Below are 25102 nucleotides of genomic sequence, written 5' to 3'. Positions count from 1 at the left end.
TCTTTTTTTGTATATGAGATGATGGATGTCAACTAAATCTATTGTAATTATTTTACAATATATGTAAGTCAAGTCATTATGCTGTATACCATAAACTTATACATTGCTGTATGTCAATTATATGTCAATAGAGCTGGAAAAAAGTTATCAACACACACAAATTGTAACTATGCAAGGTGATGACTGTGCTAACTAAACTTATTGTGGTAATTGTTTTGCAATATATGTATATTTAATTATTACATTGTACACTTATACAATATTATATGTCAATTATTTATCAATAAAGCTGGGGAAAAAAGAAGATTTTGAGGAAAATATAAAAAAATTCTAGGGGTGTTTGGGTGACTCAGTTGGTTAAGTGTCCGATCCTTGGTTTCAGCTCAGGTCATCATCTCAGGGTCATGAGATCGAGCCCCAAGTCAGGCTCTGGGCTCAACTCAGAGACTGACTGAGATTCTCTCCCTCTCCTTCCTCCTCTGCCCCTCCCCCTACTTGCCCAGGTGCACACTTTCTCTCTCAAATAAATAAAAAAATCTTTAAAAAAAAAATTCTACCAGAACTAACATGTAAATTAGGCAAGGTTGCTGGATACAAGGTCAATATGCAAAAATCAATTGCATGTCTATACACTAAGAATGAACAATTGGAAAATAAAAAATGCCATTTACAAGAGCATCTAAACCAAGAAATATTTACTAGTACATTTAACAAGATATGAGTGTAAACAAACAAACAAACGAAACCCAAAATATGTGTCTGACTTGTATAGTGATGGCTACAAAACATTACTGACAGAAAATTTAAAAGGTATAATCAAATGGAGAAATAAACCATGTTGATGGATTTTAGGACTCAATATTTTTTAGAGGTTGATTCTTCTCAAAGTGATTTACAGCAATCTCAATAAAAATCCTAGCATTTTTGTAGAAATTGACAAATAATTTATATGAAATATTTACATGAAAAATATAAAAGACCTAGAATAGACAAAACGTGTTTGGTTTTTTTTTTTTTTTTTGACAAAACACTTTTTGAAATAGAAGAACAAAATTGGAGGACTTACATTACCAGATTTCAGGACTTACTATAAAACAACAATAATTAAGACAGTGTGGTACTGGCATAAAAATAGACATTTAGGGGTGCCTGGGTGGCACAGCGGTTAAGCGTCTGCCTTCGGCTCAGGGCGTGATCCCGGCGATCTGGGATCGAGCCCCACATCAGGCTCCTCTGCTGGGAGCCTGCTTCTTCCTCTCCCACTCCCCCTGCTTGTGTTTCCTCTCTCACTGGCTGTCTCCATCTCTGTCAAATAAATAAATAAAATCTTAAAAAAAAATAGACATTTAGATCAAAAGAACAGAATAGTGTCCAGAAAAAAATCCCGACACACATGATCAACTTATTTCAATGAAACCGCTAAGGCAATTCAAAGGGTAAAAGAAATTCTTTTCAACAAATGGTGCTGGAATAACTGGATATCCCTATAGAAAAAATTTGATCCTCAACTCTTAGCTTGTACTATATATAAAAATTAACTTAAAATGAGTCATAGTCCTAGGTTTAAAAACTAAAACCATAATTTTTCTAGAAGAAAGCACAAAGGAAAACCTTGGAGTAGGCAGTAGGCAGAGATTTCCTAGACAGAAACACTAGTCATAAAAAGAAAAATTTGATAAATAGGACTTCATCAAAATTTAAAATGCTTGCCCTTTGAAAGGCATTAGAAAAATTAAAAGGCAAGCATAGACTGGAATCACAATATATACATCCAACAAAAGATTTGTATCTAGGATATGTAAGTGACTCTTTTTATAACTTAATGTTTAAAAACAGGGGCGCCTGGGTGGCACAGCGGTTAAGCGTCTGCCTTCGGCTTAGGGCGTGATCCCGGCGTTGTGGGATCGAGCCCCACATCGGGCTCCTCCACTGAGCCTGCTTCTTCCTCTCCCACTCCCCCTGCTTGTGTTCCCTCTCTCGCTGGCTGTCTCTATCTCTGTCGAATAAATAAATAAATAAAATCTTTAAAAAAAAAAAGATTAAAAACAAAGCAACCCAATGAAAATGGGCAAATGTTTTGAACAGACATTTCACAAAAGAAGATACTAGAAAGAATAGCCAAAAATCAAGGCGCCTGGGTGGCTCAGTCGGGTGAGCGTTGAACTCTTGATCTCAGCTTAGGTCTTGATCTCAGGTTTATGAGTTCAAGCCCTTAGTTGGGCTCCAAACTGGGCATGGAGCCTACTTAAAAATTAAATAAATAAATAAATAAATAAATAAATAAATAAATAAATAAAAAGAAGAATAGTCAGAATCACATGAAGAGACACTCAAAATCATTAGTCACCAAGGAAATGCAAAATAAAATAGCAATGATATACTGCTACATACCTGCTAGAGTTGCTGAAATGAGCTGATGGACAATACCAGGTATTGGGTTGAGTATGTGAACCAAGTAGAACTTTCATAAATTGCTGGTAGGAATGCAAAACGGTACAATCATTCGGCAGATTCCTATAAAATTAAACGTACATTTACTAAATGACCAAGCAATGCCACTTCTAACTATTTTTTCAAGAGAAATGAAAATATATGTTCACAAAAAGACTTGTACAAGAGTATTCATAGCAGTTTTATTCATAATAACACCAAACTGGAAACAAATATTCATCTGTGTGTGAATAGATAAATTCCTTTATATTCCTACAGTGGAATGCTCCTCAGCAATAAATAGGAATGGACTACTGATACAATCAACAACATGGGTGAATCTCAGCAACACTATGCTGACGAAAGAAGCCAGACACAAGAGAATCCACAATTCAGTTTCATTATCTGAAGTTCTAGAACTGTAAAATGAATCTCGTGTGACAGAAAGCAGATCAGTGATTGCCTGGAGCTGTGGGTGTGTGCATGAGGGTAGAACTGACAACAGAGAGGCCAGAAGGAACACTTTGTGATGATAGAAATATTGTACGTCTCGATTGTGTTGGTGGTTATGTAGGTGAATAACGTTTATCAAAAACTCAGCAAATGATTCACTTAAATAGGTACGTTTTATGTGTGATACGTCAATACGTTTGATTTATAAGTGAAAAAAGTTTATAGAAGTCATTGCTCTGTCAAAATAGTGTATTTGCCTCAGTTATCCATAAATTTCATGTACAAAGTTTTTAAAAAATAATTTGGGGCGCCTGGGTGGCTCAGTTGGTTGAGTGTCTGCCTTTGGCTCAGGTCATGATCTCAGGATCCTGGGATCGAGCCCCGCATCGGGCTCCCCACTCAGTGGGGAGCCTGCTTCTCCTTCTCCCCCTGCCATTCCCCCTGCTTGTGCTCTCTGGCTCTATCTCTGTGTCAAATAAATAAATAAAATCTTCAAAAAATTAATTCTCTGGATAATTATTTTACTTTGTCACCCAGCATGGATATTCATTCTTTGGTGCCTTTGAGAGACACACATATAAAATGCTTTGGCGGTTCTGAGGAGAGAGTGATTATTTCTTTTTTTTTTTTTAAGATTTTATTTATTTATTTGACAGAGAGAGACAGCCAACGAGAGAGGGAACATAAGCAGGAGGAGTGGGAGAGGAAGAAGCAGGCTCATAGCAGGCTCATTCATTACAGAGTGGTTTTATTGCCTAGAACAGTGCCAGGTACATAACAGGCACTCAACACACACTTTGTTGAATGAATGAATGAATGAATGGCCTTTTACATGGTACTATAAATTGCTGTACAGTAATTATACTAATAATTCCTACATTATTATTATTTAGTTATAGCCAGTGCCAATTTTTTAAGTTAATGAATCCCTAGAGATGTCTCTTTTAAAAGATTTCCTGATTAAGCATAAGCAGCATTCTACATAGGGAGAAATCATTCATACATAATTAAAAGTGACAGAACATTACAGGTGTTTGATACAGACATCTGATATAAAAACAGTGAAGTGCAGACTTGAAGTCTCTCCAAACAGTGTATTTTTGCAAAGACAATATTGCTTTGCCTTATTGTCCATTCTGCCTGGAATGCCATATTGTTATCTTTATTTCTCTTTCTCTATTTCTATTAACTAAGGCCAAGATTTAATATGGTTTCCTCCATTGGGGCGCCTGGGAGGCACAGCGGTTAAGCGTCTGCCTTCAGCTCAGGGCGTGATCCCGGCGTTCTGGGATCGAGCCCCACATCAGGCTCCTCCGCTATGAGCCTGCTTCTTCCTCTCCCACTCCCCCTGCTTGTGTTCCCTCTCTTGCTGGCTGTCTCTATCTCTGTTGAATAAATAAATAAAATCTTAAAAAAAAAAGAAAAGTAGATTAAATAAAACAGTCATCCTTAGATTATGATGTGCTGGGTATGGTGCAACATTATATTCACTATCTCACTAACTCACTGATTTAAACATTAATTTGGCACCAGTTTCGGGAGCCTGTTGAATCTTGATAAGCTGTGGGCTTTGGGTTTTATTGTATAGACATGAAGAACAATTTGAAGGTGGGAAAATGACACAAGAAGAGTAGTTTAGGAAGATTAGTAACAGAATGGAGCAGATTATTCCATTCCAAGGGTCAGCAAACTTAATGTATAAAGGGCTGGAGAGTAAATAGTTTAGTCTTTGTGGGCCGTATGGTTTCCGTCACAAGTACTGAACTTTGTCCTCCCTGTGTGAAAGCAGTAAACAAATGAGCATGCCAAGGTGCCAATAAAACTTTATGTACAAAAATAGATACGGCCCATGGGCCACCGTTTGCTGACCCCTGGAATGGACATAGACAGTGCAGGAAAGACTGGAGCTTCAAGACCGGTTAGGAGGAGCTTATTGCAACAATCATATTTGTAGTGAGGAAGTCCTGAATTAAGCCAAGCCAGTGTGATGGAAGTAGACATATATTAGAGGCATTTCAAGGAAAAAACACCATAGATCAGATTGGGTGAAACACTGGATGTGGGACTCGAACACTGGGGATGTTGAGCAGAGAAGTCAGGGAAACGGTGGTGCCACTGACATAATTGGTTATATTAGTGTGCTAGTCATTTGCCTGGTTACTTTCAGATCCTCCTCTTTTTATTTTATTTTATTTTATTTTATTTTATTTTATTTTATTATTTTATTTTATTTTATTTTATTTTATTTTATTATTATTTGAGAGAGAGAGTGAGTGAGCATGAGTGGGGGTGAAGGTGAGGAGGGGAGGGGAAGGAGTGGGGAGGAGCAGAGGGAGCGGGAGAAGCAGGCTCCTTGATGAGCAGGGAGCCCGATGCTGGGCTCAATCCCAGGACCCTGAGATCATGACCTGAGCTGAAGGCAGACGCTTAACTGACTGAGCCACCCAGGCGCCCCATCCTTCTCTGTTCTTAACCTCTTTGTCTTGTATCACATGGCATTGCATTTCTTTGCTCTCTGGCTTCCGGATAGGTCTGCAATGGAAGTCATTGCCTGAAAAAGAGTGTAGAAAGAGAGCCTAGTGTATTTCCTCTTCCTTTCTCTGCTTCCTGCATTAATTCCAGCAGCTGTATCTCCTTGGCCAGACAGCCTTTTTCTCCATAATCCTGGCTCCCTCCGTGTAGACCTTGCCATGATTCTAGTGCCCTCTGGATGCCCTTAGATTCTGGGCTCTAGTAACACCACCATCTCTCATCGTCCCTCCAGCCTCGGGCAGGATAGCAGCTGCCTGCTGTTGTCAATTTCTGGATTGCTTTGCTGTTGGTCCCTGTTTGACTTCATAGCCCTTCTATTGCCCATGTACCAATCAATTCCTTGTGGTACAATTCCTCTGACGTACTTCCAGCGGTTTCTGTTTCCTGGCTGGACCCTAGCTAATAGAGCTCAGAAGCAGTGTCATTTATCAAGTAATTGCCTCTTAGCTCCAAACCTGACTGCTTTGCGATGCTGGGGTGGGCAACCCATCAAACTGCATTTCTGCTTCACCAGCTGGCTCCCTGTTCAACTCTGCCAATGAAGGGCACTAGGGGGAGACTGGAAGGCTGGAAGAGGGGAAAACGACTGGCTCCTTCTAGTTTGTTCCACGCGGGCTTCCTCTCTAATTGCATTTCCTGTGAACGGTGTCCCCGCAGTGCTTCTGGCAGAAGTGGAATCCAGCTTTCCATTTTCCCCCAACACTTGCAGAACCAATCTTATCCCCCTGCCGAGACTTGGGCACCAGTTGTCTGATGCTCCCTCCTCAGATATGTGAATTTCAGTTCTGAGGGGGACTCTCTAAGCTGCCAACTTCTAATAACCCCGCCTTCTTCCCTTTGTTCCCTCAGCGTGGAGTGGCGGCCGCTTCTGCTGTTGCTCCTTCTGTGATCCTTTAGAGTTCTCTTTTTACCCTTCGGGTTCCATAGTTATTAGACCTATTTAACAGTTCTTTAAATTCCTCTCCAAATAACTGGTGTGGTTTCTGGCTCTTGACCGGATCCTGACTGCTACAGAAGTGGAGCCGGAGTTTTGGGAGGTGTTGGGTTTGGTTTCGGATATATTGAATTTGCAGGGATGGGGGCTCCTGAGTGGAGGTATCTTGTACTCAGATGGAAATGTGGCGCTGGAGTTTGTAGGAGAGATCGGAGCTGAAAATGTTTTGTCATTGTCAGCACCGAGGTGATGGTGGAAACTGTCAGACCTCTTGAATTCTCCGGTTGAGTGGCGTTGAGGAGCCCGGAGCAGACAGGTGACAGTGGTCTCATGTATACTCACAAAGAAAAAGCAACACAATTTTTAAAAAATCACAAACTTGGGGATACAATGATGTTCGACGTTAGAGCATTAATAAGTGAAGCTCATACCAAGATATTTTTTGGGGGAAGGGTCCTGTTGACTTCTTGCCCAGCCTGCGTTTCCAAGTCTATCCCAATACTGGGGCTATACTCAACGAATACAAGCCTTGGTACCCTGGAACTCTTCTTACTTTTCCTCCGGAACCTTTGGGGAAAGCCTCCAGGTCACACTGAAGGTAGTGACTTATCCTTCCTTCTGTCTTTTGGTTCTACAAAAGGTTACAAAAACTGGGGAATTAGGATGCCTGGGTGGCTCTGTTGGTTAAGCATCTGCCTTTGGCTTGGGTCATGATCCCGGGATTCTGGGATGGAGCCCACACCCGGCTCCCTACTCAGCAGGATGCCTGTTTTCCCTCTGCCTGCCATTCCCCCTGCTTGTGCTCTCTCTCTCTGACAAATAAATAAAATCTTAAAAAACATTATGTGAAATTTTTATTATTCCAATGAACTGTGGCTTTTCCTGTGACTTGACAATTACTTTTTTCATGTCTTATCCATTTATTCAAACATCCAGTGAATGCCTATTTTGTATCAGGTGTCTGTTCCGTGTTTAGGGTCCACAGTTGTTCCAAGACTTTTCTCTCCTCAGTCCCCTCTGGGTGCCCGTTAGACCTGTACCTTCTTCTCCTTTGAAAGGGGCTCTTACTCCTACTTTCCTGATAAAATGAAGAAAAGACCATGTGAGATGAGCCTTTTAATCCATTCCAAAATAACCCTGTCTCTGTTTCTTTCTCTCTCCTTATCTCAGATGAACTAAACTTCAGTTTAAACTTCCTTCTGCTCTCCATTCTGTTTTCCCCCTTTCTCCCTTGTGGGTGCTGTAACATCCAGAATCAAAGATTTTCTCCCTTAATGATCTCCATTTTGCCTAGCTTACGCACCTTTAATTCCTTTTCTCTCCTCTGCCTGCAGACATAATCTTTTTCCCCTACATTGAGAAAACAAAAACAAAACCAAAAAGTGACACCAAAACCCCCCCAAACCTTCACTTGACCTTGATGCAACTCTTAGCCTATTTTCCTCATCCTTCTATTGTTGAATGTTCAAGGACAGAACTCTCTTTTTCCAATGCTCAGCCACTCTTAATTCTGCTCTCTTGACTCCCGCTGTTCCCGCAGCCCCTGTCCCTGTCATTTCGCTGAAAGGCAATCTTGTCCTCCTAGTCACCAGGCACAGGGGATTCTTCTCAGTCCGCATTCTCTTAGACTTCTCTGTGGTATTTGACACCGTTGATTACCCTTCTTTCTAAAACTCTCTTGGCTTTCACAGTACAACGTATGATTTTCTTCTCATCTTTTTGCTCTAACCTTTTCAAAACAGTTTGGATGACTAAATATACTGAGCTTAATTTCTTAACATCTAGTGCAGTTTGAAGAGGGCATGAAGAAATAGTGGGGGTGCCCAAAAGCTGATTGCTGCTCAGACAGGCTTTGTAAGATGTTGGCCAAGGATGTTAAAAGTTTCCTTGGGGCGCCTGGGTAGCACAGTCGTTAAGCGTCTGCCTTGGGCTCAGGGCGTGATCCCGGTGTTTAAGCGTCTGCCTTGGGCTCAGGGCGTGATCCGGGTGTTCCGGGATCGAATCCCACATCGGGCTCCTCCACTGGGAGCCTGCTTCTTCCTCTCCCACTCCCCCTGCTTGTGTTCCCTCTCTCGCTGGCTGTCTCTCTGTCACATAAATAAATAAAATCTTAAAAAAAAAAAAAGTTTCCTTAGCATGGAGGGTCTGGATGTTCGATTGTGTCCGAGGCTGCTTAAAGTAAGCTATCTTTATAAGAGACTAACGCTCTCTCAATAGTCTCTTCCCTGCACCATGCTGGCTAGCCCGCTGAACTCTGGCTGATCTGGCCTTTACAATTCTCTTTATCTCCCTAAGTTTCAACCTTTCAGTGTCTAATCTCTTAGATATATTAATTCCACTGTTGAGGCTGTGGTCAGGCTCTCAGTTCTTTTACTTCTTATTTCCTAACGGTGTGTGCTGATTTTATTTGTCAAATTTTTAGAGTTCTGCAGGGGTTTCCTGTCGACCCTAAGTGGAATTCACAGTGCTCTATAGAAGAAAAGAGCCCAGCTTTGACGGGCGTTTCTCTCTTGTTAAAGGTAGGAGTTATTTAACATGATCTGGATTCTGAAAAGCAGAGCGCTTCTTTTCCATTTGTTATTTAAGATGCAGAAGATAAGAGTTCATTGTTGTGGCAGAAGAATTGTCTCTTGAAAAACACCCTCGTACTGAGACTGGATACGAATAATAACAACAAAAAATAACCTGGGCTCGCAAACGGTTTTCTTTTTGTATTGTGCGAAGTTACAAGGTGAACTTTTTACTTGCTGTTGCTGTTAGCTGATACTTAGGCCAAATGGAAAGAGAACTGAGCGTTAGGAGCTGATGGAAAAAGAAGGCTCCCTGGCAAAGAAAAAAAGAAGCCTGAAATTATTTCTCTGTGAACTTGAACCCGTATTTATTCCCGACTGCAGACGCGGCAGATTTTAGAGAGCCTCAGAACTCATCCCTGCTGCTGTCCTTTGCTTCGAGTTAACCATTTACAGCTGAAACTTACAGATACGAAAAAGGGAGATTGCTCTGCGCGAGGTTCATAGACTCTCTGTATTTTCTTCTTTCTCCTCTTGGGCTGTACTGCCTTTCCCCTACACTTTTGTTGTACTCGGGTACATCGTGTAGTTCAAAGGCACAATCTATTTTTGCTTCAGGATAAGGGGATTTCAGAGGATGAGATCACTTGGCTAGTAATAAGTAAGTCAGGGCAATATTTCGTCTTGGATCTCTTACTAGCCAAATCGGGGACACTTGGAGCCTCAAAATTAATAGTGATAGGAACCCCATAATCCACTAACTGAAATAAGAATTCGTGAATCCATACTGATGTACACGGATGAACGGATAAATATGTAAAGCGTAGAGGAGAGAAAATCTCTTTCCAGCAGAATGCCAGCTAATAAATATGATACATGAGGAAGGAATGGTGGAATTAGAAAGTGACCATTTGGCAATGACCATATTAAGAACGGCTTCAGGCAAGAATCATCAACGGAAGCTAAAATTAGTGGGGGAAGTTGGCTGAGGAACATGATACTTACATAGTCTCAAATTATCTCCTCTAAGGTTAGTTAGTGACTACAACGGGAAAAATAGTTACTTTGCAGTGGTACAATTTGCTAGTCACTGCCTTAAGCAAATAATCAAAGTTTTTTTTTTTTTAAAGATTTTATTTATTTATTCGACAGAGATAGAGACAGCCAGCGTGAGAGGGAACACAAGCAGGGGGAGTGGGAGAGGAAGAAGCAGGCTCCCAGCAGAGGAGCCCGATGTGGGGCTCGATCCCAGAACGCCGGGATCACGCCCTGAGCCGAAGGCAGACGCTTAACCGCTGTGCCACCCAGGCGCCCCAGCAAATAATCAAAGTTAATATTACCAGTAATGGGACCAAGTAGAATCAGGTACCTCAGATGTTATGCATTGACAAGGATGTAACGTCATTTGTGTGTTGTTCCTGCCAAAACTGCATTTATGCAGTTTTTTCCAGCTCAATCTTACCACGAGGAGACATCAGACAAACGGAAGGATCATTATAAACAACTGGCTTGTGTTCTTCAAAACAGTCAAGCTCATGAAAAACTGATGAACTGCTCCAGATTAAAGGAGACTAAAAAGACATGATGACTAAATGTAACATGTAATTCTAGAATTGGAGACTATACTTAAAAAGGAGGGGGGCAACCCTCTCGGGTCCCCTCCCTCCTCGGGAGCTTCCTACTATCACTTTGCGATTGCTCAATAAACCTTGCTTTGCTGCTCCCTCCCCAAAGGGCATTGTTGGAACAATTGATGAAATTGTACTAGGGACTGTAGCTGAGACAATGGTATTTTGATGTTAAATTTCCGTATTTTGATAACTGTACTGTGATTGTCTAAGAGAATGTCCTTGTGCACAGGGAATGCGCATGATGTATTTAGGGGCAAATATAGGTATGATATTTGCAACTTAGTTTCAAAAATGTGTACAGATACACACACAGAGAGAATGATAAAGCAAGTGGGGCAAATGTCACCCCTGGTGAATCTGGGACAAGAGTATACAGGAGTGCTGGGGCGCCTGGGTGGCGCAGTCGTTAAGCATCTGCCTTCGGCTCGGGGCGTGGTCCCTGAGTTCTGGGATCGAGCCCCACATCGGGGTCCTCTGCTATGAGCCTGCTTCTTCCTCTTGCTTCCCCTGCTTGTCTCTCTCCATCAAATAAATAAATAAATCTTAAAAAAAAAAAAGAGTATACAGGAGTGCTTTGTATGATTCTTGCAACTTTGCTATAAAGTTGAAATTACAAGAAAATAAAAAGTTACCAAATAAATTCAACCCTGAATTTTTGGGGGTGAATTTTAAGTAAAATCTTGTATTGAAGATACAGAAGAGTGCACACCCCAAAAGTGTAAAGGTTGATATATTTTTATGAAATGAAACACTCACGTAATTGTGATCCAGGTCAGGATTGAAAACATTACAAGTATTCTGGAAGCGCCTTTCCCAGGGAAAGGGAACATTTATCTGACTTCTTTTATCACGGTTTAGTTTTGTCTATTTTTGAATGTTACATAAATAGAATCATACCATATGATTCTTTTTGTGCGTGTGTATTTTTTTTCAATGTTGTGTTTGTGAGAATCATTTCTTTTTGTTCCAAGTAACTGTAGGTAATTTGTTTTCTTGTTCTTTAATATTGCAGTGTATTTAAATAGACCATAATTTATTTTTTATTTTTATTTTTTTCCAAAGTTTTTTTTTTGTTTTGTTTTAAGATTTTATTTATTTATTCGACAGAGATAGAGACAGCCAGCGAGAGAGGGAACACAAGCAGGGGGAGTGGGAGAGGAAGAAGCAGGCTCCCAGAGGAGGAGCCTGATGTGGGGCTCGATCCCAGAACGCTGGGATCACGCCCTGAGCCGAAGGCAGACACTTAACGACTGTGCCACCCAGGTGCCCCGAGACAGAGGTTTTCTAATCAACAACAGTGAGCTTGGAAGCAGATTCTCCAGCCCTAGTCAAATCTTGAGATGACTGAGCTTTGGCCAACAGTTGACCTCAACATCATGACAGACCTTGAGCAGGAGTCATGAAGCTAAGCCACACTAGATTCCTGACTCACAGAATCTCTGGACGTATCCCCACCTCTCTGAGCACTTCCATATTTTCTGCTACAATAGGATGCCCCAAGCTCATCTTATACCCCAGTCCTGGACTCAGTCATTTCTCTAAGGAGTCCCCGTTCCTTTTAGTGGAGGGCGGTATTTAAAAAGCTGGGTGCTTAGTATGCTTATTGTAACTCTGTGTCACATCCATTCTTTGATATCTACCATCTGTCTGTCTTCCTCCATGAGGAAGTATGAGCTCACATCACTAACTCCAATTCCATTCTAATACCTCAGGTTTTTTCTAGACTTCTCCCATTCCATATGTGTAAATTCCTCCTCAGGCCCTGATGAACTTGGCTCTCAGCCTCAATATATTTACTTAGTTTTTAATCTTCCCGTAAGTAACCAATCCCCTAACCACAGAGACTGCATCCTTGGCTGGGCTTCTTGGTCCTGCCAACATCTCGATCCAGGCCGGATGCCATGGGTCCTTGACCAGCATTGCCCTTCGTTCGCTGCCTCCCTGTGGTTGCCTCTTTGGTGGCCATACTGCCACTTTCGAAGGATGGGCAAAGAAGGGCAGGGAGGAGGGAAGGAGAAGAGCCATCCTGATATCTTGACTCTTAGACCAGTGTTTTATTCATCTGGTTCCTTTTTGAATCTAACACTCTTCAGGAATTTATTTTATTTTATTTTATTTTTTAAGATTTTTTTTAAATTTATTTATTCGACAGAGATAGAGACAACCAGCGAGAGAGGGAACACAAGCAGGGGGAGTGGGAGAGGAAGAAGCAGGCTCCTAGCGGAGGAGCCTGATGCGGGGCTCGATCCCACAACGCCGGGATCACGCCCTGAGCCGAAGGCAGACGCTTAACCGCTGTGCCACCCAGGCGCCCCTACTCTTCAGGAATTGAGGCACACTGAGAGTTTGGCCCCTCATGATATCCCAGGTTATTTCATACTTAAAATCACTAATATTTATGGGATTAGTATTGTTTAATGAGAATGGGGAAGGAGAAGCAGCAGGAACAGAAAGGGAAGAAAACGTGGGGAAGGATAAACAATCACCACTCCAGCTGGGCATAACAGAGCTCGACTCCAGTCCGTTTTATAGCGAGAATGATTCTCATTAGTGCTCCTGCCCCAGAGCGAGCTTGCTGTAGAAAGTCTGCATTGGGTAGGAGTGGGGATGGAAGTTCCATCCTGGAGCGGAATGCATATTTTAGAATGGTTTTGGAATCAACTTGGCCTTCCCAGATGCCCCGTGGGTTAGACTACACCTCTCAGGCAGCTTCAAACTCACCAGGCCCCTGACCCCAGACTAAAGTGAAAATGGCCTCTGGAGGGCCGAGAAACAAGGTGTCATCCTTCATCAGATCTAATCTAAAGTAACCACTTTCACTGCCCTGTTCATTTGCTAATAAACTTCTAGAACTCCTTGACAGACCGACCCTCTGTCCTCTGCATTTTGCCTAAAAAACTAGAAAGAATAAGAGTTTGATGGTCTGGAATCGAACTCTGAAAAGTTAAGTGATATTTACCTAATGTTATAAAGCCATTTATATATAGCCACTTTGGTTCATACGTCTTAAAAAGGTAATGGCAATTAGCAAATTCATGAGTTAGAGTAATGTTAAATACAGTGGTTTGTTTGATACAGTCCTTACTGACAGACTGTAAGGCATACTTGTTTGAATTTCTAACTGTGGGTAATGATTGCCTAGCGGCTGAGTCTGGTCGCAGACCGACTGGGTTTGTGTCCTGATGACAGTACTTACGGACGTGCGTCTTCAGGCATGTAAGTTCCCTTTTCTGCTCTTCAGTTCCCTCACCCGCACAAGTACCGTATGGGGTTACTTCAACGTTTGAGAGAGAGAACACAAAGCTTTCAGAGTGGTGCTTGACACAGGAGAGGCTTCCAGTAAATACCAGTTTGTCGTTGTGGTTGTTAGTACCATGTGAAACTGCAGATTCATCTTTAGTGAAAAAACCTCCATGACAAAGCTAATCAGCCTTCTTGTCTTGGTTTTCTTATAGCTATTATGAACTGACTGCTATTTACTAATAAAAATATAGAGAGAGCACCTTCTTTCGCATCTCTGTTAGTTTGAAATAGAAGAGACTAAGCTGGTCTATTCTGGGAAAATAGCTGGTTGGGTCCAGCTGGGCTTCTCTTCAGTTCCACTGATGTTTTCACCATTACGTCACTGGGAATTTGAAACAGCTCTTCATACATACCAGGGTTCCATTCATCTGACCCAGTGTCTGCTGAGAACTTCTCGTTCAGTGTGGTCTCCTCAGTTCTTTTGACTCTAGTGGGGTGCCCCTGCCTAGCAAAACCGAATGGAGCAATTTCAAATTCATACTTAACTCTCACTAAAAAAAATCCTCCTGTCAATGAAGAAAGTCTGAGTAATGATGGGTGGAGCTCTGAAAAGTGAGTCAGAAGGCCAGAATTCTAGTCTCAACACTGCATTTATTTGGAAATTTCTATTGGGTACCTTCTCAGCGTAGAGCAGTATGCCTGCTGGGCGTTGAGAGTATTCCAAGAAAGGAACCAAACAAGTGAAATTTCATCTCAGAGAACTTGCTACCCGGTCAGAGAAACAAAGCCACCTTCATAACGAGGTTGAATGAAATGCATGTGGAATCCTGCATCCCATAGTATGCTGAAGGAAAGACCAAAAATTGTAATAAAGTCAAGGGGAAAGGGTGCTCCGGGCAAACAGCATCCCTTCCCCTCCAGCTGGGTGCTCTCTTTTGTATCCCAGAGTCTGGAAACCTGGGAATGGTATTTCTCAGACTCCTTGGCTTCTCAGGGTTCTTCTTCTTCTTCTTTCTTTCTTTCTTTTTTTTTTTTTAAGATTTTATTTACTTGTCAGAGAGAGAGAGAGGGAGAACACAAGCAGGGCGAGCAGTAGGCAGGGGGAGAAGCATGCTCCCCGCAAAGCAGGGAGCCCGATGGAGGACTCGATCCTAGGACCCCAGGATCATGATCCAGCCGAAGGCAGATGCTTAAGCGACTGAGCCACCCAGGCATCCCAGCTTTTCATGGTTCTTGCTGCCATTTCTGTTCTGCCAATGAGGGATGTTTGGCTAGATTCGGAAAGCAGAAGAGAGGCAGAAGGCATTGTTCCCCTTTCCCTTCTGGCAGTGCAGGCAAGCGGTCGTGCGGGCTTCCTGGCTGTGAGCCTTTGCCGTGGCCGTGGCCGTGGAGGACCTGCGTGAGTGGTAGCTTCCAGCAGGTCCCTGACTGCTTGGGAGCAGCGCTCCCACTCGATGTGAGCTCTCTAATGAAACTAGGTCTTCTGCAGGGCTATGCTCATTTTCACCTCTGAGCCTTTACTTGCCTGTTTCCTCTTGTCAGTCACCTCACTTGTCTTCCCTTCCACCTCTTGTATTTTATTTATCTTCGTGTCCCAGCAACCAGTCACTAACTGTTGCATATCAGTCACTATTGTTTTTGGTGACTAGATGAAGGAATGAATGAAAGAAAAGGGTTGGTTACAGGCTTAGGCAGATTTATAAATGGGATGGGGTAGTGATCATAGTGGAGAGGGACAAAAGTTTTGAAGAACGACTAAGCAGGGTGACAACCGAGAAGGATGAGTGCAAACGCGGCCCTTCAGTGGAATAATATCATTAGGTCTCTAATAGTCTATTATGTGTGGAAAAGACAGGCACCAGGGTTTGCTGACTGTACCAGCATTTTTAATTTTAATTTTATTTTTTTATTATTTTATTGGACAAGGAAACAGTGAGAGAGGGAACACAAGCAGGAGGAGTGGAGAGGGAGAAGCAGACTCCCGCTGAGCAGGGAGCCCAATGTGGGGCGCGATCCGAGGACTCTGGAATCATGACCTGAGCTGAAGGCAGGTGCTTAACGACTGAGCCACCCAGACGCCCCTATATCAGCATTTTTTAAAGAAGGAGGTTGGGGTGCCTGGGTAGCACAGTCCATTAAGTGACCGACTCTTGGTGTCCACTCAGGTTGTGATCTCAGGGTTGTGAGATGGAGCCCTGAATCCGGCTCCCTGCTCAGCGCAGAGTCTGCTATGCTATACGTGGGGCCGAGCGTGAGTGATGGGGAAGGACACACGGGCTGAGCTCGAGGAGATCATAGTACTTACATGGTGCTTGACAACACTAAAAGCATTTTTCAGGTGCATTATCTTGTTTTATCCTCATGGCAACCCTGTGAGAAAAGTATATACTATGAGTAATAAGAATAAGTTTATTTGCTTGGGAAAGCAATGTGTTTATTGTGGAAAATTAGAACATATAGATACACAAAGGAAAAGAATAAAAATCACTCTTGAGGCCATCACCGTTAACATCTTTATAGGTGCCTCTCAGAGTTTTCGATGCATATTTTTTTATTTTTCAATAAAAGAATGGGATCATATTGTATAATTAACTTGTTTTTTTACCTAGGGCGTTGTAAACATATTGTCATGTCATTAAATGTTCTTCCATGCATGAGTATTAATGGCTGCGTAATCTCCCGTTGTCTGCCTATTTTATACCAAAATTTATTTAACCAATCATTTATTGCTAGCATTTAGTTGACTCTAGTTTTTTTACTTTTATAAACAAGGTTGAGATGAATGTCTTTTTAGTTAGGTCTGTGCACATACCTTCAATTACATTCTTAGGATAACTGCCTAAAAGTGGAATTTCTGGATCAGTAGTTCTGCATATTTTAAGGCTTTTTTCCCTACATTCCCAGACTAGGCTCCCAAGGGATCGTACTGGCTATTGGAGAGCACGTATTTCTCTGAATCTTCCACAACATAGGGTATTTTAATTTTTGTGTGTGCCATGTTTAGATGTTGAAATAGACATTATTTTTGTTTTTATTTTTATTTTTTTATTTTTAAAGATTTTACTTATTTATTCGACAGAGATAGAGACAGCCAGCGAGAGAGGGAACACAAGCAGGGGGAGTGGGAGAGGAAGAAGCAGGCTTATAGCGGAGGAGCCTGATGTGGGGCTCGATCCCAGAACGCCGGGATCACGCCGCGAGCCGAAGGCAGACGCTTAACCGTTGTGCCACCCAGGCGCCCCTATTTTTGTTTTTAAAAACAGCAACCGAGGCTGATGGAGGCTGTGGATGATGCAGGATGAATGGGAGAGCCTGGACACTCCCAGGACAGCTTGTCAATCTCATGCCCTTTTAGTTTCTTCTCTCCCAGGGGTGCAATCCCTAGAGGGCCATATTTCCTCCCCCAGATGGAATAGGTGTCAGGTCCCCCACACTATATTGTGAAGAACTCCTACACGATCGTGGATTCCATCAGTAGATGGGGCTGGCAGGAGTTAGAGAGTAATTCTGTTTACTTAGTTCTAGTCGGAGCTTTCATCATGCATCGGGTTCAGTCTGAGGTTATGTAACTACAAGAGGACATTAGAAAGAGTCCATAGATGGGCCCTAAAAATGATCAAAGAATTAGACAAGAGGATCTAGGAATACAAGATCCTGGGTATTGAATTATTTAGACGGGAGAAGAAAGGGCTGGGAGGGCCTTTGATCTTGGAAGAGTTGATGGCCTGAGCCTGAGAACCAGAGGGAAAGGACTCTGAGCAAGCCCGAAGTGTTCAGTTGACTGAGGGAAATACCTTTTGCGAGTGAGACACTGGGGTAAAGTATGTTATGTTTCTTGGAAGTCTCAAAGAAAAGATCCCTGCACTGTTTCTTACCCCAATACTTCCCCAGTATGACAATTGCTTCAAAGGTAGGGGGAGAAGAGAATGGCTCATGTGACTGTGTGTAGGTAAGAGAATCATGGTGTATCTTGAGACAGGCTTGGTGAGGCCCCTTGCATGCTATCAGTGTCATCTGGATCTTTCAATCAGTACCTACTTTCCTTTTGTGTTTTTAGTTATTTCTGGGGAACGCAAAAGGTGTGTGAGTGAGAAGGTAGGAGGGTAGGAGGGGGAGCTTGTGAAAGGTAGGGAGTAGAGGAAAAGGAAGGGTCTGGAGAGAGCTGGAACGTGGGAGTTTCTCAACTACCTGACTGACCCCTTGGTTTACATCTCTCTGCCCAAATGGCAGACACTTCTTTGGTCTTTATGGGATGAAGGTAAGACTTTAAAATGGCTGAGATGAAATTCTAAAAGGCTGTGTTTCAAGGTAATGGGTTAGAAAGAGCACTGGCCCGAGAGTCTTGGGTTTAGTTCCAACTCAGTCACTCACTATCGGTGTGGTCTTGGGCCCACCATTGCAAATTTTTAGTCTCAGGCTTTCTTTTGCTCTTTGTTTTCCCCCCTAACAACTACAACCATAACTATTGAATGTTTACTATTGAACCAGGCTCTATGAAATGAGGGGACTAGACTAGATCCAGGGCCTTGAGTTGGGACTATGGATAAGCTTCCAGGCATCCGTGAACTTGTAAAGCACTTTCCGGGGAAAGAGTCAAAATGTTCATCACATTTCATGGGAGAAAACCAGGAAAAGTTCAAAGCCAATGGGCCAAATGAGCTCTAAGGTGCTCCTAGCCTTGACCCCCTGAGTCTTCTTCTTAAGAACAAGTGAGGTTGCACCTGGCAAAGAGCTTCCTTCCCCTGCCTGCTCTTGGGAGATGTTGGGTGGGTGTCGGCTGTGGGCACAGAGTTGAGAGGGAGCCTGGGAATAGAAGTAGGGACAAATGGGGCAGACCCTGGTGTTTGGAACCACACTATCTGGTTTAAACTCCACCCTGTCACTCACTAAGTAACTTGAGGCAAGTTAAATTGTTCCGAACCTCAGTTTTCTCATTTGTAAAATGGGGATAATACTATATTTCACTCCCAATGTTGTTAATTTGTGTAAAGTGTTCACAGCAATACCTAGCAAATAGGAAGCATTAATTAACTGTTGTTATTATTGAGGATGAATGTACGTGTGTGTTTAAGTGAAAATATGTGGGACAGATAATGCGTGTGTGTGTGTGTGTGTATGAAGGGCAGAGTATATCAAAGACTGTTCTTGCGTAGCCGGATATGAATTCTTAAACCACTTTTATGTGAAAATTTGAATGTATTCTCTCTCTCTTTTTTCTTTGCATCACAGATCATTTGAAAGTTTTTTTTTTTAATTTAATTTTTTTACTTGGGCAGGGAAGAACAGGGTAGAACTTCATTTCCCACCACTACTTTGCTCTCAGGATTGGCCTCAGTAAGACTGACAAGGGATCCTGGTGTCTGACAGTGCGTTTTCCCATCCTGGAGGTGCTGAGATAAGCCCACCAAGGACAATCCTGTGAATTTCATGATTGCAGGACCCCATGGCTGGACTGGACCAGAGGCTTCATCATCTGATCCTTGGATCCCGGCCTGAGTGGGAATGATGAGGGAAGAGAGGGTTAGCTGAGGACAAAGCAGAAACTGACACCCCGCGCACTCCCCCCCCCCCCCATGGGATGTGCTTGACATTCCTCAGGCACTCCCGGCTGCCCTAAAGGGCAAAGAAATAGTTCACCTATAGACACCACAATCCTGCAAGACTTAAGTCTCCCTCAGTTTCCCAATGTCTTAGCCCTTTACAAGAACCAAGCCTTTCTATCAATTACTTAGCTTCCTGAAGGGAAAGTAGATACAATGAAATGTCCTTCTAATCTGCAGCCTCCAGGAAGTTCCCAACCGTCTTAATGTTCATGCCTTGCTAGAGGGCAAAACCACCTTCCCTAGACAATGGCAAGGCCTCTGTACCTTGGGAGTCTTCTTTAACATATGCAAGTATTATCTCAACCTCCCTTTTTCCTTCCCTTCCCCCAACCCCATAGTCTTATCATCAGCCACCCCTCACAAGCCCGGGCAGCAGCTCTTTCTGCCCGCGGGTCCTGTCATAAACCACCAATTTTGCACCAAAGACGTCTCAAGAATTCTCTCCTGGTCGTCGGCTCTGGACTCCACCCCACTGAACCTCACCTATATTCCACAACCTCATCAGGACCATGGCATCACCTGGGGCCAGAGCCCTAGAGCCAACTGTCCAGGCACCATGAGCTGAAAGAACACCTGCCCCTGTCTCAGATGCACGCTATGGGAACACCATTTGATTTCTGTAGGATAAAGGGTGCCCCTAGAACCTTGGTGAGGTGGGGGAAAGCATGCCTATGCTTGGGCTTTGAGGTTTCCCTGTAGCTGGAACACTAGCAGCTGGGCAGCGAGGACGGCATCTCTGCTACACTTGCAGACCATAGCTGACTCTGTTGGCCCATCGTCTAAACCACACTGGCGGTCTTCCCTTTGTTCTTTTTATTTTATTTTTAAAGATTTTATTTATTTATTTATTTGAGAGAGAGAGAGGTGAGCCAGCGTGTGCTCGAGTGGGGAGGGGGGCAGGGGCAGAGGGGGAGGGAGAGAGAGAAAGAGAATCTTTTTTTTTAAAATGTTTTTTTATTGTATTATGTTAGTCACCATACAGTACATCCCTGGTTTCTGATGCAAAGTTCGATGATTCATTAGTTGTGTATAACACCCAGTGCACCATGCAATACGTGCCCTCCTTACTACCCATCACCAGTCTATCCCATTCCCCCACCCCCCTCCCCTCTGAAGCCCTCAGTTTGTTTCCCAGAGTCCATAGTCTCTCATGCTTCATTCCCCCTTGTGATTACCCCCTTTCTTTATCCCTTTTTTCTCCTACTGATCATTCTAGTTCTTATGTTCCATAGATGAGAGAAATCATATGATAATTGTCTTTCTCTGCTTGACTTATTTCACTTAGCATTATCTCCTCCAGTGCCGTCCATGTTGCAGCAAATGTTGAGAACTCGTTCTTTCTGATAGCTGAGTAATATTCCATTGTATATATGGACCACAGCTTCTTAAGCCGGTCATCTGTTGAAGGGCATCTCGGTTCCTTCCACGATTTAGCTATTGTGGACAATGCTGCTATGAACATTGGGGTGTATATGGCCCTTCTCTTCACTACGTCTGTATCTTTGGGGTAAACACCCAGTAGTGCAATGGCTGGATCATAGGGTAACTCAATTTTTAACTTTTTAAGGGACCTCCACACTGTTTTCCAGAGTGGCTGTACCAACCTGCATTCCCACCAACAATGTAGGAGGGATCCCCTTTCTCCACATCCTCTCCAGCAATTGCTGTGAGAAAGAGAATCTTAAGCAGACTCTGCGTGGAGCCTGATGTGGGGCTCGATCTCATGACCCTGAGATCATGACCTGAGCTGAAACCAAGAGTTGGACGCTTAGCCAACTGAGCCACCCAGACACCCCTCCTGTGAGTCTACTTTAAACATATAGAAATTCCTTTGGAAACTTCCTTTATTTCTACCCCCCCAAGATATGTTGGCTATTATCCTCCAAGCATATGGCCCACTGACATACATCGGAAAGATCTCATGACTAAGGTTTTACTAGACAGTAATAAATGACATTTTCCCAACAATAGCTAACCCCCTCAAGGTCCTGGAAACCTTGCTTCCAAAATTCCTTAGAGACTTACGCTATCCCTAACCTCCTCCCAACTTGAAAGTATATAATCAATCACCCATTACAACCTATATAATCAGTCACCCATCACAACCCCAGTGCAGCTCTTTCTGCCCTCAGGTCCTGTTTCCGTGCTTTAATAAAACTACGTTTTTGCACTAAAGACGTCTCAAGGATTCTTTCTCGATTTTTCCCCATAAACACCAACATTTCCACATCAGTCCATGTTGTTGCATATATTATTGGTTTATTCCTTTTTATTGCTGAGTAGCATTCCATAGTAGGGATATTCCACAATTTATGTATTCATCAGCTCATGGACATTTGGGTTGTTTCCAGGTTGGGGCTATTTTGAATAAAGCTGCTATGAACATTTGCATATAAGTCTTTGAATAAACATAGGTCTTCATTTCCTTTGGGTAGATATCTGAAAGTGGGATTGCTGGGTTGTATGGTAAATGTATGCTTAGTTTCATAAGGCAGCATCCCACTGTTTTCCAAAGTGGTTGTGTCATCTTGCATTTCTTTTTTTTTTTTTTTAATTAAAAAATTTTTTTTAATGATTTTTTATTATATTATGTTAGTCACCATACAGTACATCCCCGGTTTCCGATATAAAGTTCGATGACTCATTAGTTGCGTATAACACCCAGTGCACCATGCAATACGTGCCCTCCTTAATACCCATCACCGGTCTATCCCATTCCCAGCCCCCCCCAGGCCCTAGCAAAGCACGAGCGTTCCCCTTCCGTGGACTCTTCTACCGTGAAAGCTCCAGATTTCATAATTCGTTTCAGTTACTCACTCTAATGTGAGCGTAACACACCACCGTTGGGAAGCGCTCCTGTTCAGAAATAGAGAAGACTGACCCTCAGTCCTCTTTGTCTCTGGCTACTACTCATCGCTCCTCTCATTTCCCTTTATCCTCTTTATTAGGACTACCAAAATTAACAACTAACCCATCATTAGTGTCCAAGATTTTATCTTGATTTTATTTTATTTTTTTAAGAAAAAAATACATTTCTGGGACTTTTCTACTCATTCTTAAGTTTTCTTTCTTTCTTTCTTTTTTTTTTTTTAAAGATTTTATTTATTTATTTGACAGAGATAGAGACAGCCAGCGAGAGAGGGAACACAAGCAGGGGGAGTGGGAGAGGAAGAAGCAGGCTCATAGCGGAGGAGCCTGATGTGGGGCTCGATCCCCTAACGCCGGGATCACGCCCTGAGCCGAAGGCAGACGCTTAACCGCTGTGCCACCCAGGTGCCCCCATTCTTAAGTTTTCTTGATCTGTTCTCTTTGAGTTTCAGTTTGTAGACAAAAGCGTTTCCTGGTGTTTATCTGACTCTTGTTGGAAGGTCTCCCTGTCCTTCCCCTCCTCAGCACTGTCCGTCTCTAGCCTCCCCTACATTCTGTCCTGGGGTTGTTGGTAGCATCTGCCTGCGTTGGCTCCTCGCACCGGGCCAGCGAGGCCTTGGCTTGCTCGGAGGCCTCCCTGCATACAGGGCTTTTGCTTCCGTTTTCCACGCTGTAGAGAGAAAGAGAGAAAGTTACATGATGCCCTGACTGTGTGTGTCCAGGAAAGGCTCTGAGATCATTGAAGGCCTGAGTTTTTATTATCCAACCAAGGGGAGGTATTCATTTCCACTTGAATAGAGGCACGAAGCTCTTTTTGAGACCCTTGCTGGCTCTTTTGCATAAAACAAAGAGGTTATACATCAGCATGGGGTAACTGGCTTTTCTCAGGAGCGATCTAACAATGCCTAGAGACAAAGGTTTAATTATAAGCTACCACAGCTAAAAGACTCGTAACCCACACACAATATCTTATCAAAATTTCACCATTCCTTTCGAAAGAGAATTAAACTGGTTTGTGGATCTAATGAAGAGCCTACTTTGTCCTTCCCATTTCCTCACTGTTCCCAAAGCATTTCAAGCTTATTTCAGTCTCTGGCCTTTGCCAAAGCCGTTCCCACAGCCCGGGGTGCCTTCGCCTCATTTCTTTAGCTTATCTGTTACTTATTCTTCCTTCATTTCAGGCACTTCCTCCCGTAAGAAGGGTTTTTGTCTGCTTTTTTCTTTTTCTTTTTCTTTCTTTCTTTCTTTCTTTCTTTCTTTCTTTCTTTCTTTCTTTCTTTCTTTCTTTCTTTCTTTCTTTCTTTCTTTCTTTCTTTCTTTCTTTCCTTCTTTTTTTTACTTCAGCCCATCCTGAGCTCTACCGTCTATGAAGATTTGTTTCCAGTACACGAGTTTAACTCATTCTTCTTCAGTTGTGTCTATCAGTGATCTTGCTTGCTCTGCAGAAATAAGCTCCTCAGAGAGTAAAAACCACATTTTACTCCTATTTTTATTCCAGCCCCTAACACAGATCCTGGGAACATATAATTTTGTGGAAGCAATGCGTGAATGAATGTTAGGCATATGGCGGGTACTGAGGAAGGGACTGTTGAGGGTCATGGGGCCATTGATGAAAATGCCGTATAACCTCGTCGTGGTTGGAAATACTGTGTCACCTCGTCCCCAGTATCACCATTATAATGCTGGTCAGTACTGTTCGCAGAGGTCAGCCGGAAACGACACCCCACCCCCACGTCTTCCTCCAGCATTGATTACTTTCCTCTTTCCTCTCGCCGTCGGCGATTTTCGGTGAGCTGGACAGCAAAGAAGTAAATGACCTAGAAGGAAGAGGATGCGGAGGATTAGAAGGGAAAGATTTTAAACTAGTTTATAATCGTGTTATGAATTGTATTCTGCTCCACAGGAGGGGAATTATATTTCATCACGGTTGCATGAAACATATGGACAAATGCTAACTGAGCCTGCAAGGCTTTGTTTACTGCAGTTGGTAAAAACCACCCAGCACGGGGCCTATTTTTAAGGACGGCAGGAATTTTTCCTAAAAAGTTTGTTTATTTTTTCTAGTAATTTCTCCACCCAACATGGAGCTGGAACTCACGACCCTGGAGATCAGGAGTTGCACACTCTTCCAACTGAGCCAGCCAGGTACCCTTAGATCAAATCATTTTTCTAAGAGAGATTCCCCAGTTGATTTCAGGTGCCTCGTCTGGCCCAAGTCAGGCTCTCGGTGTTAGTTGTAGAGATTACTTAAAAAAAAAAAGACAAAAAGAGGGGCACCTGGGTGGCTCAGTGGGTTAAATGTCTGCTTTTGTCTCAGGTCCTGATCTCAGGGTCCTGGGATCAGCCCTGCATCAGGCCCCCTGCTCAGCGGGGAGCCTGCTTCTGTCTCTCCCTCTGCCCCTCCCCGTTTGTGTGCTTTCTCTATCTCTGTCAAAGAAATAAATAAAATCTTTAAAAAATAAAAAAATCTTTAAAGAAAAAAAAAAAAGAAATCATATGATCTTGGAATCACCAAAGGACAGACATTAAGGATTGAGGTGAGGCCTTTGGGTTTTATTGTGAGATTAAAGGGAAACTACTAATGAGTTTTAGACGGGGAAGTGACCTGCCCCAATCTATATGAAAATTAGCCATTTACAGGTTGGACACTGGGTGGAGCAAGATGTCAATACCCTGATGTTCCTGCCACAGGAAAAGTGGAGTCAGGATGAGCTCAGGTCAGGTTCAGAGGCAGCCCAGTGGGAGACGCTCAGCCCGTGGCCAGCAAGCTTCAGGGTCAGTTCTGTGGGTAAATCTGAAGCCCTAGTCAGCTGGAGGCTGACTAAGTCCTGAGAATTAGCATATAATTCTATATGCTATAGAATTATAGCATAATATAAATTTGGACAAATGTTTACG

General features: G+C 42.9%; 1 long non-coding RNA gene across 1 annotated transcript; it reads right to left on the bottom strand.

Moving 5' to 3' along the window:
• Positions 1–768: 768 nt before the first annotated feature.
• Positions 769–14014, bottom strand: LOC123795696 (uncharacterized). The gene is made up of 3 exons (XR_006780569.2): positions 13687–14014; positions 2392–2514; positions 769–1305 (listed from the first exon to the last, which is right to left on the bottom strand). It is a non-coding gene; the product is annotated as an uncharacterized LOC123795696 (long non-coding RNA).
• Between the last annotated feature and the right edge of the window lie 11088 nt (positions 14015–25102).

Source organism: Ursus americanus, chromosome 35 (genome assembly GCF_024610735.1).
Source record: "Ursus americanus isolate L20-20 chromosome 35, mUrsAme1.1.p, whole genome shotgun sequence".
Taxonomy (NCBI): domain Eukaryota; kingdom Metazoa; phylum Chordata; class Mammalia; order Carnivora; family Ursidae; genus Ursus; species Ursus americanus.
Note: the sequence above shows the minus strand (reverse complement) of the source record. Positions and strands in the feature narration are given on the sequence as shown.